The 17,500-nt window shown below is 38.4% G+C and overlaps 1 protein-coding gene across 5 annotated transcripts in view; it reads left to right on the plus strand.

Annotated features, from left to right (window-relative positions):
- The window catches only part of LOC133634216 (RNA binding protein fox-1 homolog 2-like), a 144,749-nt gene that overhangs the window by 61,819 nt on the left and 65,430 nt on the right, over positions 1-17,500 (plus strand). The window lies entirely within an intron of this gene.

The following is a 17,500-nucleotide window of genomic DNA, read 5'->3' on the forward strand; positions in this document are numbered from 1 at the left end:
CCGCTGTTTAAAAAGTTCAGAACCAGAAGTAGAAGTGACGTTCTGTCTTCTAGCCATCCGTAGCGTTTCTATTCATGGGTGCTTTTCGCTAACGGCCATGATGTATTGTGTTCGATTCTCATGAAGCACATGCAAAGACACTAAAATGGTGTGCGTTTACGGTTTGTGCTAGGGCGCCATCTTTCGGACGAGTTCGCTCACTGCAGGGTGTGTTTCTGCTGTTTAAAAGCTTTCAACTAGCCATCCATAACGTTTCTATTTATGGATGCATTTTTTATTATTAAATAAGAGGGTAACTCCTGGCTCAATGCTATGTTGCAAACACCTAAACACTTTTTTACCCTCATTCACTAGCTTTCCATGCACTAAATTAGTCTGATTTCTCAAATAGTTTTTCTGTATTTTCATGTAAAGTCCCAGTTTCCATGCACTAAATTAGTCTGATTTCTCCAATAGTTTTTTCGTATTTTCATGTAAAGTCCCAGTTTCCATGCATTAAATTAGTCTGATTTCTCCAATAGTTTTTTCGTATTTTCATGTAAAGTCCCAGTTTCCATGCATTAAATTAGTCTGATTTCTCAAATAGTTTTTTCGTATTTTCATGTAAAGTCCCAGTTTCCATGCATTAGTCTGATTTCTCAAATAGTTTTTCAGTATTTTCATGTAAAGTCCCAGTTTCCATGCACTAAATTAGTCTGATTTCTCCAATAGTTTTTCTGTATTTTCATGTAAAGTCCCAGTTTCCATGCACTAAATTAGTCAGATTTCTCCAATAGTTTTTCTGTATTTTCATGTAAAGTCCCAGTTTCCATGCACTAAATTAGTCTGATTTCTCAAATAGTTTTTTCGTATTTTCATGTAAAGTCCCAGTTTACATGCACTAAATTAGTCAGATTTCTCAAATAGTTTTTCTGTATTTTCATGTAAAGTCCCAGTTTCCATGCACTAAATTAGTCTGATTTCTCCAATAGTTTTTTCATATTTTCATGTAAAGTCCCAGTTTCCATGCACTAAATTAGTCAGATTTCTCCAATAGTTGTTCTGTATTTTCATGTAAAGTCCCAGTTTCCATGCACTAAATTAGTCTGATTTCTCAAATAGTTTTTTCGTATTTTCATGTAAAGTCCCAGTTTACATGCACTAAATTAGTCAGATTTCTCAAATAGTTTTTCTGTATTTTCATGTAAAGTCCCAGTTTCCATGCACTAAATTAGTCTGATTTCTCCAATAGTTTTTTCATATTTTCATGTAAAGTCCCAGTTTCCATGCACTAAATTAGTCAGATTTCTCCAATAGTTGTTCTGTATTTTCATGTAAAGTCCCAGTTTCCATGCACTAAATTAGTCAGATTTCTCCAATAGTTTTTCTGTATTTTCATGTAAAGTCCCAGTTTCCATGCACTAAATTAGTCTGATTTCTCAAATAGTTTTTTCGTATTTTCATGTAAAGTCCCAGTTTACATGCACTAAATTAGTCAGATTTCTCAAATAGTTTTTCTGTATTTTCATGTAAAGTCCCAGTTTCCATGCACTAAATTAGTCTGATTTCTCCAATAGTTTTTTCATATTTTCATGTAAAGTCCCAGTTTCCATGCACTAAATTAGTCAGATTTCTCCAATAGTTGTTCTGTATTTTCATGTAAAGTCCCAGTTTCCATGCACTAAATTAGTCTGATTTCTCAAATAGTTTTTTCGTATTTTCATGTAAAGTCCCAGTTTACATGCACTAAATTAGTCAGATTTCTCAAATAGTTTTTCTGTATTTTCATGTAAAGTCCCAGTTTCCATGCACTAAATTAGTCAGATTTCTCCAATAGTTGTTCTGTATTTTCATGTAAAGTCCCAGTTTCCATGCATTAAAGGCCTACTGAAATGAAATGTTCTTACTTAAACGGGGACAGCAGATCCATTCTATGTGTCATACTTGATCATTTCGCGATATTGCCATATTTTTGCTGAAAGGATTTAGTAGAGAACATCGACGATAAAGTTTTGGTTGCTGATAAAAAAAAAAGCCTTGCCTGTACCGGAAGTAGCGTGACGTCACAGGTTGAAAGGCTCCTCACATTTCCCCATTGTTTACACCAGCAGCGAGAGCGATTCGGACCGAGAAAGCGACGATTACCACATTAATTTGAGCCAGGATGAAAGATTTGTGGATGAGGAAAGCGAGAGTGAAGGACTAGAGTGCAGTGCAGGACGTATCTTTTTTCGCTCTGACCGTAACTTAGGTACAAGCTGGCTAGGGTTGGGTATCGTTTGAAATCGTCCGATTCCGATTCTTTGTTGCGATTCCGATTCCGATTCTTCTTCTACCATGCCGGGATCAATGTGTTTGACAGGTAGTCCCTGGAAGGTGGTATGTATTTTGGGTTGAGAGTTTTCACCATATCCCTGCAAACATAAACAAACATGTAATGTTGCTGTTACTGTTTAGCCCAGTATCAATTAGCTTAGCGCTAACGTTATTGCTTAACTAACCTAAATGTTGGAGATTCCACCTCTGAAAAGGGATGCCGTCTTTTGACTACGTGTGCATTGACCTTTCTGTGGCACCGACATCTTCCCCATTGCCGCTACGGTGAACGGAGTACGCTGAGCACATCGCAGACGCCCGCGATCCATGCTTGACTGACTCACTGGGCTACACAGGCTCGGCTATGCTAACACTTCCGGCGGTGGGCGCTTCTTCGTTGGTGTTCAGCGGCTTCTTCTTCCGGTCGGCGGACTTATTCTTTGTTTCCAGGTCGGCAGACCGGGTATCGAAACTAGGAATCGAAATTTAAACTTTTGAACGATTCCGGGAGAATCGGAAAGTTAGTCCCGGTTCCAATCGATACTCGATACCCGACCCTAAAGCTGGCTCATTTCAACCAGAAGTAGAAGTGCCGTTCTGTCTTCTAGCCGTCCGTAGCGTTTCTATTTATGGATGCCTTCCGCTAACGGCCATAATGTTTTGGGTTCAATAATTTTCATTGAACACAAGCGGCGACGCTGATATTGTTATTTTGTAGACTAACAGATACTACATTGCGACATTTGGTAACAATCAAGGTATGTAAATAAACATTTACAAAATATTTCAGTGTAAATAACTCATTTTACAACGTATATATCTGCCACTAATATATGGGGAAACAATTCCGTCTAAAATTTAGTGGGTGTGGCTTGTATACCAGAATGCTTTCTAGTCTGAAAATATGGTAATTGTCCACCAAATGGGGGGGGATGTCATTTACCACCATCCTTAAATGATATTCACTACTGTTGTAATTGTAATATGGTATTGTGCATAAACTAGAAACATGTTATTTTGTAGACTAACAGATACTACATTGCTTCATTCATTTGGTAACAATTAAGGTATGTAAATAAACATTTACAAAATATTTCTGTGTAAATAACTCCTTTCACAACGTATATATCTGCCACTTATAGTCCAGTGCGACTAATATATGGGGAAATAATTCCGTCTAAAATTTAGTGGGTGTGGCTTGTATACCAGAATGCTTTCTAGTCTGAAAATATGGTAATTGTCCACCAAATTGGGGGAGGGATGTCAATTACCACCATCCTTAAATGATATTCACTACTGTTGTAATTGTAATATGGTATTGTGCATAAACTTGAAACATGTTATTTTGTAGACTAACAGATACTACATTGCTTCATTTGGTAACAATTAAGGTATGTAAATAAACATTTACAGAATATTTCTGTGTAAATAACTCATTTCACAACGTATATATCTGCCACTTATAGTCCGGTGTGGCTAATATGAGGAAATAATTCCGTCTAAAATGTAGTGGGTGTGGCTTATATACCAGAATGCTTTCTAGTCTGAAAATATGGTAATTGTCCACCAAATTGGGGGGGGGGGGGATGTCACTTACCACCATCCTTAAATGATATTCACTACTGTTGTAATTGTAATATGGTATTGTGCATAAACTTAAAACATGTTCTTTTGTAGACTAACAGATACTACATTGCTTCATTCATTTGGTAACAATTAAGGTATGTAAATAAATATTTACAGAATATTTCTGTGTAAATAACTCCTTTCACAACGTATACATCTGCCACTTATAGTCCAGTGCGACTAATATATGGGGAAATAATTCCGTCTAAAATTTTGTGGGTGTGGCTTGTATACCAGAATGCTTTCTAGTCTGAAAATATGGTAATTGTCCACCAAATTGGGGGTGATGTCAATTACCACCATCCTTAAATGATATTCACTACTGTTGTAATTGTAATATGGTATTGTGAATAAACCTGAAACATGTTATTTTGTAGACTAACAGATACTACATTGCTTCATTTGGTAACAATTAAGGTATGTAAATAAATATTTACAAAATATTTCTGTGTAAATAACTCATTTCACAACGTATATATCTGCCACTTATAGTCCAGTGCGGCTAATCTATGGGGAAATAATTCCGTCTAAAATTTAGTGGGTGTGGCTTGTATACCAGAAGGCTTTCTAGTCTGAAAATATGGTAATTGTCCACCAAATTGGGGGGGGGGGGGGGGGGAGGGATGTCACTTACCACCATCCTTAAATGATATTCACTGGTGTTGTAATTGTAATATGGTATTGTGCGTAAACTTGAAACATGTTATTTTGTAGACTAACAGATACTACATTGCTTCATTTGGTAACAATCAAGGTATGTAAATAAACATTTACAGAATATTTCTGTGTAAATAACTCATTTCACAACATATATATCTGCCACTTATAGTCCGGTGTGGCTAATATATGAGAAAATAATTCCGTCTAAAATTTAGTGGGTGTGGCTTGTATACCAGAATGCTTTCTAGTCTGAAAATATGGTAATTGTCCACCAAATTGGGGGGGATGTCAATTACCACCATCCTTAAATGATATTCACTACTGTTGTAATTGTAATATGGTATTGTGAATAAACTTGAAACATGTTATTTTGTAGACTAACAGATACTACATTGCTTCATTTGGTAACAATTAAGGTATGTAAATAAACATTTACAGAATATTTCTGTGTAAATAACTCCTTTCACAACATATATATCTGCCACTTATAGTCCAGTGTGGCTAATATATGGGGAAATAATTCCGTCTAAAATGTAGTGGGTGTGGCTTATATACCAGAATGCTTTTTAGTCTGAAAATACGGTAATCTTCCACCAAATGGGGGGGGTTGCATGTCAATTACCACCATCCTTAAATGATATTCACTACTGTTGTAATTGTAATATGGTATTGTGCATAAACTTGAAACATGTTATTTTGTAGACTAACAGATACTACATTGCTTCATTTGGAAACAATGAAGGTATGTAAATAAACATTTACAGAATATTTCTGTGTAAATAACTCATTTCACAACGTATATATCTGCCACTTATAGTCCGGTGTGGCTAATATATGGGGAAATAATTCCGTCTAAAATTTAGTGGGTGTGGCTTATATACCAGAATGCTTTCTAGTCTGAAAAAATGGTGATTGTCCACCAAATTGGGGGGGGGGGATGTCAATTACCACCATCCTTAAATGATATTCACTACTGTTGTAATTGTAATATGGTATTGTGCATAAACTTGAAACATGTTATTTTGTAGACTAACAGATACTACATCGCTTCATTTGGTAACAATTAAGGTATGTAAATAAACATTTACAGAATATTTCTGTGTAAATACCTCATTTCACAACATATATATCTGCCACTTATAGTCCAGTGCGACTAATATATGGGGAAATAATTCCGTCTAAAATTTAGTGGGTGTGGCTTGTATACCAGAATGCTTTCTAGTCTGAAAATATGGTAATTTTCCACCAAATTGGGGGGGGGGGGGGGTCACTTACCACCAACCTTAAATGATATTCACTACTGTTGTAATTGTAATATGGTATTGTGCATAAACTTGAAACATGTTATTTTGTAGACTAACAGATACTACATTGCTTCATTTGGTAACAATCAAGGTATGTAAATAAACATTTACAGAATATTTCTGTGTAAAAATAACTCATTTCACAACATACTTATAGTCCGGTGTGGCTAATACATGGAAAATATTTTTTTCTTCTAAAATTCAGTGGGTGTAAAATCTATACCAATGCGCTCTATAGTCCGGAATGTACGGTTTGATGATGGAGTTGAGGCTTGGACACAGCTTGTCAATCAGTAGCATGAGAGAGCGTGTCTAAACTTCTGATGACGTATGTTTGTTGGCAACTTAGCTCGATACGGTCTATAAAAACATATGATCTGTTTAGCTGATTGGAGAAATGGCTTGCGCATCTGGTGGGTCCATGACCATGACTGACGTTTTGTTTGATCAGCCGTTTTACTGCCCTGTTACAAAACAACTAAAGTATGTGAATATTTCTGTGTAAATAGCTCATTTCACAACGTATATGTCTGCCATTTGTAGTCCGGTGCGGCTAATACCCTATAAGCTACCCAGTGGCCTAGTGGTTAGAGTGTCCGCCCTGAGATGGGTAGGTCGTGAGTTCGAACCCCGGCCGAGTCATACCAAAGCATATAAAAATGGGAGCCATTACCTCCCTGCTTGGCACTCAGCATCAAGGCTTGGAATTGGGGGTTACATCACCAAAAATAAGTCCTGGGCAAAAATCAACAGGAAGTTGGCAATTCCCCCTTCAGAACAAAAGTTTAATAAAAACAGTCACTTTTGCCTCTTTGAGCTGTAATTTGACCCCCTTAACATGCTTCAAAACTCACCAAACTGGACACACACGTCAGGACTGGCGAAAATTGCCATCTAATAAAAAAAAAAAAAACCCAAAACTCAAAATTGCGCTCTAGCGCCCCCTAGGACAAAACACAGACAAAACTGCTTGTAACTTCTGGTAGGAATGTCGTAGAGACATGAAACAAAAACCTCTATGTAGGTCTCACTTAGACCTAGATTTCATACATTGACATCCTTCAGCAAAAATCAACAGGAAGTTGGCAATTCCCCCTTCAGAACAAAAGTTTAATAAAAACAGTCACTTTTGCCTCTTTGAGCTGTAATTTGACCCCCTTAACATGCTTCAAAACTCACCAAACTGGACACACACATCAGGACTGGCAAAAATTGCGATCTAATAAAAAAAACCAACCCAAAACTCAAAATTGCGCTCTAGCGCCCCCTAGGAAGAAAACACAGACACAACTGCTCCTAGGAAGAAAACTCAGACAAAACAGCCTCTAACTTCCATTAGGAATGTCTTAGAGACATGAAACAAAAATCTCTATGTAGGTCTCACTTAGACCTACCTTTTATATATTGACAACCCCCAGCAAAAATCAACAGGAATTCTAGACGTGCGAATACTATATTCCCTGCGCCAATTCAAGGAAATACGGTAATATATATTGGTGCGGGAAATGGACTATTTGGGGCCAGGGAACCCCTCCGCCCCGCATGGCGTGTCGTGTCCCACGTCAGGCGCAGAGTACACAACCGTGTTTGTGTGATTGTCTTCGGTCATCACGAATGAGTGCAAAGCAGCTTCGTTTGTCCGTGTATGTGCTGGAGGAGCAGGCCAGTAACCGCACTGCTGAAATATTTTCTCAAGCCCCACCTATGGCCTACAGCAAGGGAGAGACGCCCACACACACACACACACACACACACACACACACACACACACACACACACACACACACACACACACACACTGCCACGCGTACATCTTACACACACACACGCGCGCTTCCTCCACCTCTTAAAGTCGTCTTATCGATTCCTCGCAGGGTTAACAATAATGGTCTTTAAATGATCCCCCCGACGAGCCGCGTCGCCGTGGCAACCGGGATGAGTCACTCATTTTGCGCAGATTGTTAGCCGGGCGAGCGCGACGTTACACAAACACCTTTTGGTCTTTTTGCCTCCTTTTGTGGAAGGATTGATGGCGGCGGTGCGGCACAAGCTGCTCTGTGTTCGATGCCAAGGCGCTCGTAGCGAGGCCTTTGAAAAGGGATCGGGGTTACCCTCGCCGCGCGGTGCTGGTGACAACAATCTGCTGGCGTGGTCCTCCTGAACAGGACTGACTTGTTCCCGGGTCATCCCCCCCCCCCCAATGTTTGGTGTGTTTGAGCACCTGCACGTGTCGTGTTTGCTGCTCTAATGAGAAAGAAACCTCCTTTTGTTGGCTGCTGTTTACCTTTCTTACGTTGCTGCAGTGGAGCCCGGCGGACCCACGGTACAGGCGGTGGGGGGAGGGGGTGGGGGGGGGGATGTGGAGCAGGACCTCCATCCCTTAAAAGGCAAGACGGGAGCGGAGAGGGAGGGGCTTGTTTGGCTATAAGGATGTGGGAGGGGCTGTTGCTACGAGGAATGATTGACTTGAATGGGGGCGGCACGCACGCACGCACGCACGCACGCACGCACGCCATGGTCCCGTCTGGCTTTTATGAAGCGGAAAGAAGCGGATGGGCTAGTGGGGGGGGGGGGGTTTGGGGTGGGACGGAATAATTAAATAAGAGGGTAACTCCTGGCTCAACCTAAACACTTTTTTACCCCAATTTACTAGGTTTCCATGCACTTAATTAGTCTGATTTCTCCAATAGTTTTGTCATATTTTCATGATTCTGATTCTGATTCTGATTCTTAATTAGTCAGATTTCTCAAATAGTTTTTCTGTATTTTCATGTAAAGTCCCAGTTTACATGCACTAAATTAGTCTGATTTCTCAAATAGTTTTTCTGTATTTTCATGTAAAGTCCCAGTTTCCATGCACTAAATTAGTCTGATTTCTCCAATAGTTTTTTCATAATATTATGTAAAGTCCCAGTTTCCATGCATTAAATTAGTCTGATTTCTCAAATAGTTTTTTCATATTTTCATGTAAAGTCCCAGTTTCCATGCACTAAATTAGTCTGATTTCTCAAATAGTTTTTCTGTATTTTCATGTAAAGTCCCAGTTTCCATGCACTAAATTAGTCTGATTTCTCCAATAGTTTTTTCATAATATTATGTAAAGTCCCAGTTTCCATGCATTAAATTAGTCTGATTTCTCCAATAGTTTTTCTGTATTTTCATGTAAAGTCCCAGTTTCCATGCACTAAATTAGTCTGATTTCTCAAATAGTTTTTCTGTATTTTCATGTAAAGTCCCAGTTTCCATGCACTAAATTAGTCTGATTTCTCAAATAGTTTTTCTGTATTTTCATGTAAAGTCCCAGTTTCCATGCACTAAATTAGTCTGATTTCTCCAATAGTTCTTCTGTATTTCCATGTAAAGTCCCAGTTTCCATGCACTAAATTAGTCTGTTTTCTCCCATACTTTTTTCGTATTTTTTCACTAAATTAGTCAGCATATCTAGTCGATACTACTATGATTACATCTATATTTTTTTTGCATCACAAAATATTTTTTCCTTTTTAAAAAAAATTCATATTATGTTTATAAAGTCAGTAAATACGTCCCTGGACACATGAGGACTTTGAATATGACCAATGTATGATCCTGTAACTACTTGGTATCGGATCGATACCTAAATGTGTGGTATCATCCAAAACTAATGTCAAGTAGCAAAGAAGAGAAGAATAAGTGATTATTACCTTTGAACAGAAGTGTAGATAGAACATGTTAAAACAGAAAATAAGCAGATATTAACAGTAAATGAACAAGTAGATAAATAATCAATTTTTACAGTTTGTCCCTCATAATGTGTACAAAATTTCAGCAGCCCCAGTTAGACACAATATATGATTATTCAGAAATGCAAATGTGCTGACACTTGTGATATCGCCCTGTCTCTGCTTTGTCTGCGTCACGGTACTCGATGTTCGCCCTTGGCAGTCAGCAGGCCGGGTCTGGACACAAACACTGATACGAGACGACAAGTTGTCCCTTTGCACAGATAGAAAAGTGCAACTTCAGCACAATTGATAATAACTATAGCAACGGCCTTTAAGCATAAGAGTTGTGGGATAACTTATTCATAATTATTCCAACAAAATGTTGACAATATTTCATGGTTCCTCACATGGAAACCTTACAATATATTAAAGTGTTATAAAATGGAGTAGGTGAGTTATTGTGATGTAGAGAAAATGTTCCATATTTAGAAATCAAATGTTGATGTTCCTCTTAGACACGTAATAAAGGTTATTGAGTCTGTTTAGCTGATTGGAGAGCTAGCTTGCGCAGCTAGTGGGTCCATGACCATGACTTCTGTTTTGTTCGATCAGCCGTTTTACTGCCGTGTTACAGACACCCTTTGGTAATAAATATTTACAAAATATTTCTCTGTAAATAATTTATTTCACAACGTGTATATCTGAGGCTTATATGAAAACACTCCTACAGACATAGCACGTTGCTATCGTAAAGTAATGAAGCTAGCGTCGTTAGGATTAGCTAATACGCTAACATGTTTACGAATGTCCGTGTTAGTATTATTAACTTACATTATTTTTCTATTGTTTCACTTTTACAAACTCCTCAGTAAATTCACCAAAACGTCACTGTGGAGTTATTGAGTCTGTTTAGCTGATTGGAGAGCTAGCTTGACTTCTGTTTTGTTTGAACAGCCGTTTTACTGCCGTGTTACAGACACCCTTTGGTAATAAACATTTACAAAATATTTCTCTGTAAATAATTTATTTCACAACGTGTATATCTGAGGCTTATATGAAAACACTCCTACAGACATAGCACGTTGCTATCGTAAAGTAATGAAGCTAGCGTCGTTAGAATTAGCTAATACGCTAACATGTTTACGAATGTCCGTGTTAGTATTATTAACTTACGTTATTTTTCTATTGTTTCACTTTCACAAACTCCTCAGTAAATTCACCAAAACGTCACCGTGGAGTTATTGAGTCTGTTTAGCTGACTGGAGAGCTAGCTTGACTTCTGTTTTGTCTGAACAGCCGTTTTACTGCTGTGTTACAGACACCGTTTGGTAATAATTAAGGTATTTAATTAACCTTTTACAAAATATTTCTCTGTAAATAATTTATTTCACAACGTTTATATCTGAGGCTTATATGAAAACACTCCTACAGACATAGCACGTTGCTATCGTAAAGTAATGAAGCTAGCGTCGTTAGGATTAGCTAATACGCTAACATGTTTACGAATGTCCGTGTTAGTATTATTAACTTACATTCTTTTTCTATTGTTTCACTTTTACGAACTCCTCAGTAAATTCACCAAAACATCACCGTGGTGTTACTGAGTCTGTTTAGCTGACTGGAGAGCTAGCTTGACTTCTGTTTTGTTTGAACATCCGTTTTACTGCCGTGTTACAGACAATAATTAAGGTATGTAAATAAACATTTACAAAATATTTCTCTGTAAATAATTTATTTCACAACGTATATATCTGAGGCTTATATGAAAACACTCCTACAGACATAGCACGTTGCTATCGTAAAGTAATGAAGCTAGCGTCGTTAGGATTAGCTAATACGCTAACATGTTTACGAATGTCCGTGTTAGTATTATTAACTTACATTATTTTTCTATTGTTTCACTTTTACGAACTCCTCAGTAAATTCACCAAAACATCACCGTGGTGTTACTGAGTCTGTTTAGCTGACTGGAGAGCTAGCTTGACTTCTGTTTTGTTTGAACAGCCGTTTTGCTGCCGTGTTACAGACACCCTTTGGTAATAAACATTTACAAAATATTTCTCTGTAAATAATTTATTTCACAACGTGTATATCTGAGGCTTATGTGAAAACACTCCTACAGACATAGCACGTTGCTATCGTAAAGTAACGAAGCTAGCGTCGTTAGGATTATTAACTTACAACGGCATTCTTTTTGTATCGTTTCACTTTTAAAAACTCCTCAGTAAATTCACCAAAACGTTGAGTCTGTTTAGCTGATTGGAGAGCTAGCTCGCGCAGCTAGTGGGACCATGACCACTGACTTCTGTTTTGTTTGAACAGCCGTTTTACTGCCTTGTTGCAGACACCGTTTGGAAACCATTAAGGTATGTAAATAATTTACAGAATCTTTTATACAATATATGTAAATATATTCATTTCTTCTAAAGTTTAGTGGGCGTGGCTTAATTACTGGTGTGTGGAGCATACGGTAAATGTAACCTGGTAAACAAACATGTTTTGGGTTTTGCACAACCGAGTCATCTGACCACCACATAGTGTGTTAATAAGAGCTCACAGTCATAAATACACACGCCCAAATATGGCTGTTGAAGCGCCACGTTGGAGACTGTGGCCAAAGCAAATAAATAGTAATAAATCAATGGCGGTGGAGGCCAAGTAAGACCCCCGAAGAAGCCATTCTTCGTGCGAAACGAGCCTCCTCCCTCGGCACGAGTGCGCTCCATAACGTGCCTACTCAGACACTCGCCGCCGCTCGCTGACCCGAGAGTAAGTCAGCCGGCGCAGTGAGTCACCGTGTGCACTTCCACAATGTGTAGGCACACGCCCAGATGCACCCGACATGTACACAAACAAAGCGTGCACAAATCTGAGCGCTGACACCGATGCCCGCTCTCACATCTACGCCTCGCCTTCACGCCGCCATCTTTGTCCTTCCTCAGTCGATGTGACTCACTAAGTGCTTTTAGTGCTCACTATTCTTGTAGTGGTGGGCTGTTGACTTCATTGTTCCCTCTAATGTTGGAAATATGCCCTTAAAATCTCTTTTTGCAAGCTAGAATGTGTTCAAATCATTTAAAGGCCTACTGAAACCTACTACTAGCGACCACGCAGTCTGATAGTTTATATATCAATGATGAAATCTTAACATTGCAACACATGCCAATACGGCCGGGTTAACTTATAAAGTGACATTTTAAACTTCCCGGGAAATATCCGGCTGAAACATCGCGGTATGATGACGTATGCGCGTGACGAAGTCCGAGTAACGGAAGTTATGGTACCCCGTAGAATCCTATACAAAAAGCTCTGTTTTCATTTCATAATTCCACAGTATTCTGGACATCTTTTGCAATTTGTTTAATGAACAATGAAGGCTGCAAAGAAGACAGTTGTAGGTGGGATCAGTGTATTAGCAGCGGACTACAGCAACACAACCAGGAGGACTTTGTTGGAGCGCTAGCCGCGCTAGCCGCCGACTTCACCTTGACTTCCTACGTCTCCGGGCCGCCAAACGCATCGTGTGAAGTCCTTCGTCCTTCTGCCGATCGCTGGAACGCAGGTGAGCACGGGTGTTGATGAGCAAATGATGTAGGTGGCGTAGGTGGAGAGCTAATGTTTTTAGCATAGCTCTGTGCAGTCCTGTTGCTAAGTTAGCTTCAATGGCGTCGTTAGCACAGCATTGTTAACCTTCGCCAGTGACATTTTAAATTTCCCGCCACACTTCCGGTTGAAAAACTCCTTTGGATACGATTTATGCGCGTGACGTCACAAAATCCACGGAAGTGGTTGGACCCCATCGGACCCGATACAAAAACCTCTTGTTTTCTTCGACAAAATTCCACAGTATTCTGGACATCTGTGTTGGTGAATCTTTTGCAATTTGTTGGCTGGCGTAGGTGGAGCGCTAATGTTTTTATCATAGTTCTGTGAGGTCCGGTTGCTAAGTTGCTAAATTAGCCTTAGCGTCGTTAGCAACAGCATTGTTAAGCCTTACCAGGCTGAGAATTTTTAACCGTGTAGTTACATGTCCATGGTTTAATAGTATTGTTGATCTTCTGTCTATCCTTCCAGTCAGGGGTTTATTTCTTTTGTTTCTATCTTCATTTGAGAACGATGCTATCACGTTAGCTCAGTAGCTAAAGTGCTTCGCCGATGTATTGTCGTGGAGATAAAAGTCACTGTGAATGTCCATTTCGCGTTCTCTACTCTCATTTTCAAGAGGATATAGTATCCCAGGTGGTTTAAAATACAAATCCGTGATCCACAATAGAAAAAGGAGAGAGTGTGGAATCCAATGAGCCAGCTTGTACCTAAGTTACGGTCAGAGCGAAAAAAGATACGTCCTGCACTGCACTCTCTAGTCCTTCACTCTTACGTTCCTCATCCACAAATCTTTCATCCTGGCTCAAATTAATGGGGGTAATCGTCGCTTTCTCGGTCCGAATCTCTCTCGCTGCTGGTGTAAACAATGGGGAATTGTGAGGAGCCTTTCAACCTGTGACGTCACGCTACTTCCGGTACAGGCAAGGCTTTTTTTATCAGCGACCAAAAGTTGCGAACTTTATCGTCGATGTTCTCTACTAAATCCTTTCAGCAAAAATATGGCAATATCGCGAAATGATCAAGTATGACACAGAATGGATCTGCTATCCCCGTTTAAATAAAAAAAAATCATTTCAGTAGGCCTTTAAATTAGTCTAATTTCTCAATTATTTTTTCTGTATTTTCATGTGAGGTCCTAGTTTTCATGCACTTAATTAGTCTGATTTCTCAAATAGTTTTTTCGTATTTTCATGTAAAGTCCCAGTTTACATTTGAGTTGTGTACCATGTAAACCCAAATCAAAACTGCTCTCGACATGGAAGATGTGGAATACACATTTAAGAACACACATGACTGTGGCAGACATGTTTGCTACAGTATAGCCTGTCTGAATGCTAACTTTCATTTTCATTGCTGTTTTACAACAAGACAGAAGCTGACATTTTGTTCATTATTTCTACTTTTTATTTTGACATTGAATAGTTGAATTATTTTGAATTTAATGTGTGAATGAAGCAAAGTAATGTGTAAGTAATGTCAATAACTAGATGAACCATCTGTGGATGTGAAGTGAACACTAGTAAGGTTGTAAATACTGTATAGAGTAGACTAACCCATGTGGTTCCTGTGGATGTGAACATAATTACTGCAGTGACTAAATAACATAGTGACTGAAACAGACATAGTAATATGTAATTAATGTCAATAACGAGATGAACTATCTGTGGATGTGAAGTGAACACTAGTAAGGTTGTAAATACTGTATAGAGTAGGCTAACCCATGTGGTTCCTGTGGATGTGAACACAATTACTGTAGTGACTAAATAACATAGTGACTGAAACAGACATAGTAATGTGTAAATAATGTCAATAACTACATGAACCATCTGTGGATGTGAAGTGAACACTAGTAAGGTTGTAAATACTGTAAAGAGTAGGCTAACCCATGTTGTTCCTGTGGATGTGAACATAATTACTGTAGTGACTAAATAACATAGTGACTGAAACAGACATAGTAATGTGTAAGTAATGTCAATAACGAGATGAACCATCTGTGGATGTGAAGTGAACACTAGTAAGGTTGTAAATACTGTAAAGAGTAGGCTAACCCATGTTGTTCCTGTGGATGTGAACATAATTACTGTAGTGACTAAATAACATAGTGACTGAAACAGACATAGTAATGTGTAAATAATGTCAATAACGAGATGAACCATCTGTGGCTGTAAAGTGAACACTAGTAAGGTTGTAAATACTGTATAGAGTAGGCTAACCCATGTGGTTCCTGTGGATGTGAACATAATTACTGTAGTGACTAAATAACATAGTGACTGAAACAGACATAGTAATGTGTAAATAATGTCAATAACGAGATGAACCATCTGTGGCTGTAAAGTGAACACTAGTAAGGTTGTAAATACTGTATAGAGTAGGCTAACCCATGTGGTTCCTGTGGATGTGAACATAATTACTGTAGTGACTAAATAACATAGTGACTGAAACAGACATAGTAATGTGTAAATAATGTCAATAACGAGATGAACCATCTGTGGCTGTAAAGTGAACACTAGTAAGGTTGTAAATACTGTATAGAGTAGGCTAACCCATGTGGTTCCTGTGGATGTGAACATAATTACTGTAGTGACTAAATAACATAGTGACTGAAACAGACATAGTAATGTGTAAATAATGTCAATAACGAGATGAACCATCTGTGGCTGTGAAGTGAACACTAGTAAGGTTGTAAATACTGTATAGAGTAGGCTAACCCATGTGGTTCCTGTGGATGTGAACATAATTACTGTAGTGACTCAACATAGTGACTGAAACAGACATAGTAATGTGTAAATAATGTCAATAACTAGATGAACTATCTGTGGATGTGAAGTGAACACTAGTAAGGTTGTAAATACTGTATAGAGTAGGCTAACCCATGTGGTTCCTGTGGATGTGAACATAATTACTGTAGTGACTAAATAACATAGTGACTGAAACAGACATAGTAATGTGTAAATAATGTCAATAACTACATGAACCATCTGTGGCTGTGAAGTGAACACTAGTAAGGTTGTAAATACTGTATAGAGTAGGCTAACCCATGTGGTTCCTGTGGATGTGAACACAATTACTGTAGTGACTCAACATAGTGACTGAAACAGACATAGTAATGTGTAAATAATGTCAATAACTAGATGAACCATCTGTGGCTGTGAAGTGAACACTAGTAAGGTTGTAAATACTGTATAGAGTAGGCTAACCCATGTGGTTCCTGTGGATGTGAACATAATTACTGTAGTGACTAAATAACATAGTGACTGAAACAGACATAGTAATGTGTAAATAATGTCAATAACTAGATGAACCATCTGTGGATGTGAAGTGAACACTAGTAAGGTTGTAAATACTGTATAGAGTAGGCTAACCCATGTGGTTCCTGTGGATGTGAACATAATTACTGTAGTGACTCAACATAGTGACTGAAACAGACATAGTAATGTGTAAATAATGTCAATAACTAGATGAACTATCTGTGGATGTGAAGTGAACACTAGTAAGGTTGTAAATACTGTATAGAGTAGGCTAACCCATGTGGTTCCTGTGGATGTGAACATAATTACTGTAGTGACTAAATAACATAGTGACTGAAACAGACATAGTAATGTGTAAATAATGTCAATAACTACATGAACCATCTGTGGCTGTGAAGTGAACACTAGTAAGGTTGTAAATACTGTATAGAGTAGGCTAACCCATGTGGTTCCTGTGGATGTGAACATAATTACTGTAGTGACTCAACATAGTGACTGAAACAGACATAGTAATGTGTAAATAATGTCAATAACTAGATGAACCATCTGTGGCTGTGAAGTGAACACTAGTAAGGTTGTAAATACTGTATAGAGTAGACTAACCCATGTGGTTCCTGTGGATGTGAACATAATTACTGTAGTGACTAAATAACATAGTGACTGAAACAGACATAGTAATGTGTAAATAATGTCAATAACTAGATGAACCATCTGTGGCTGTGAAGTGAACACTAGTAAGGTTGTAAATACTGTATAGAGTAGACTAACCCATGTGGTTCCTGTGGATGTGAACATAATTACTGTAGTGACTAAATAACATAGTGACTGAAACAGACATAGTAATGTGTAAATAATGTCAATAACTAGATGAACCATCTGTGGCTGTGAAGTGAACACTAGTAAGGTTGTAAATACTGTATAGAGTAGGCTAACCCATGTGGTTCCTGTGGATGTGAACATAATTACTGTAGTGACTAAATAACATAGTGACTGAAACAGACATAGTAATGTGTAATTAATGTCAATAACGAGATGAACCATCTGTGGATGTGAAGTG

This window comes from Entelurus aequoreus, linkage group LG18 (assembly GCF_033978785.1).
Source record: "Entelurus aequoreus isolate RoL-2023_Sb linkage group LG18, RoL_Eaeq_v1.1, whole genome shotgun sequence".
NCBI lineage: Eukaryota > Metazoa > Chordata > Actinopteri > Syngnathiformes > Syngnathidae > Entelurus > Entelurus aequoreus.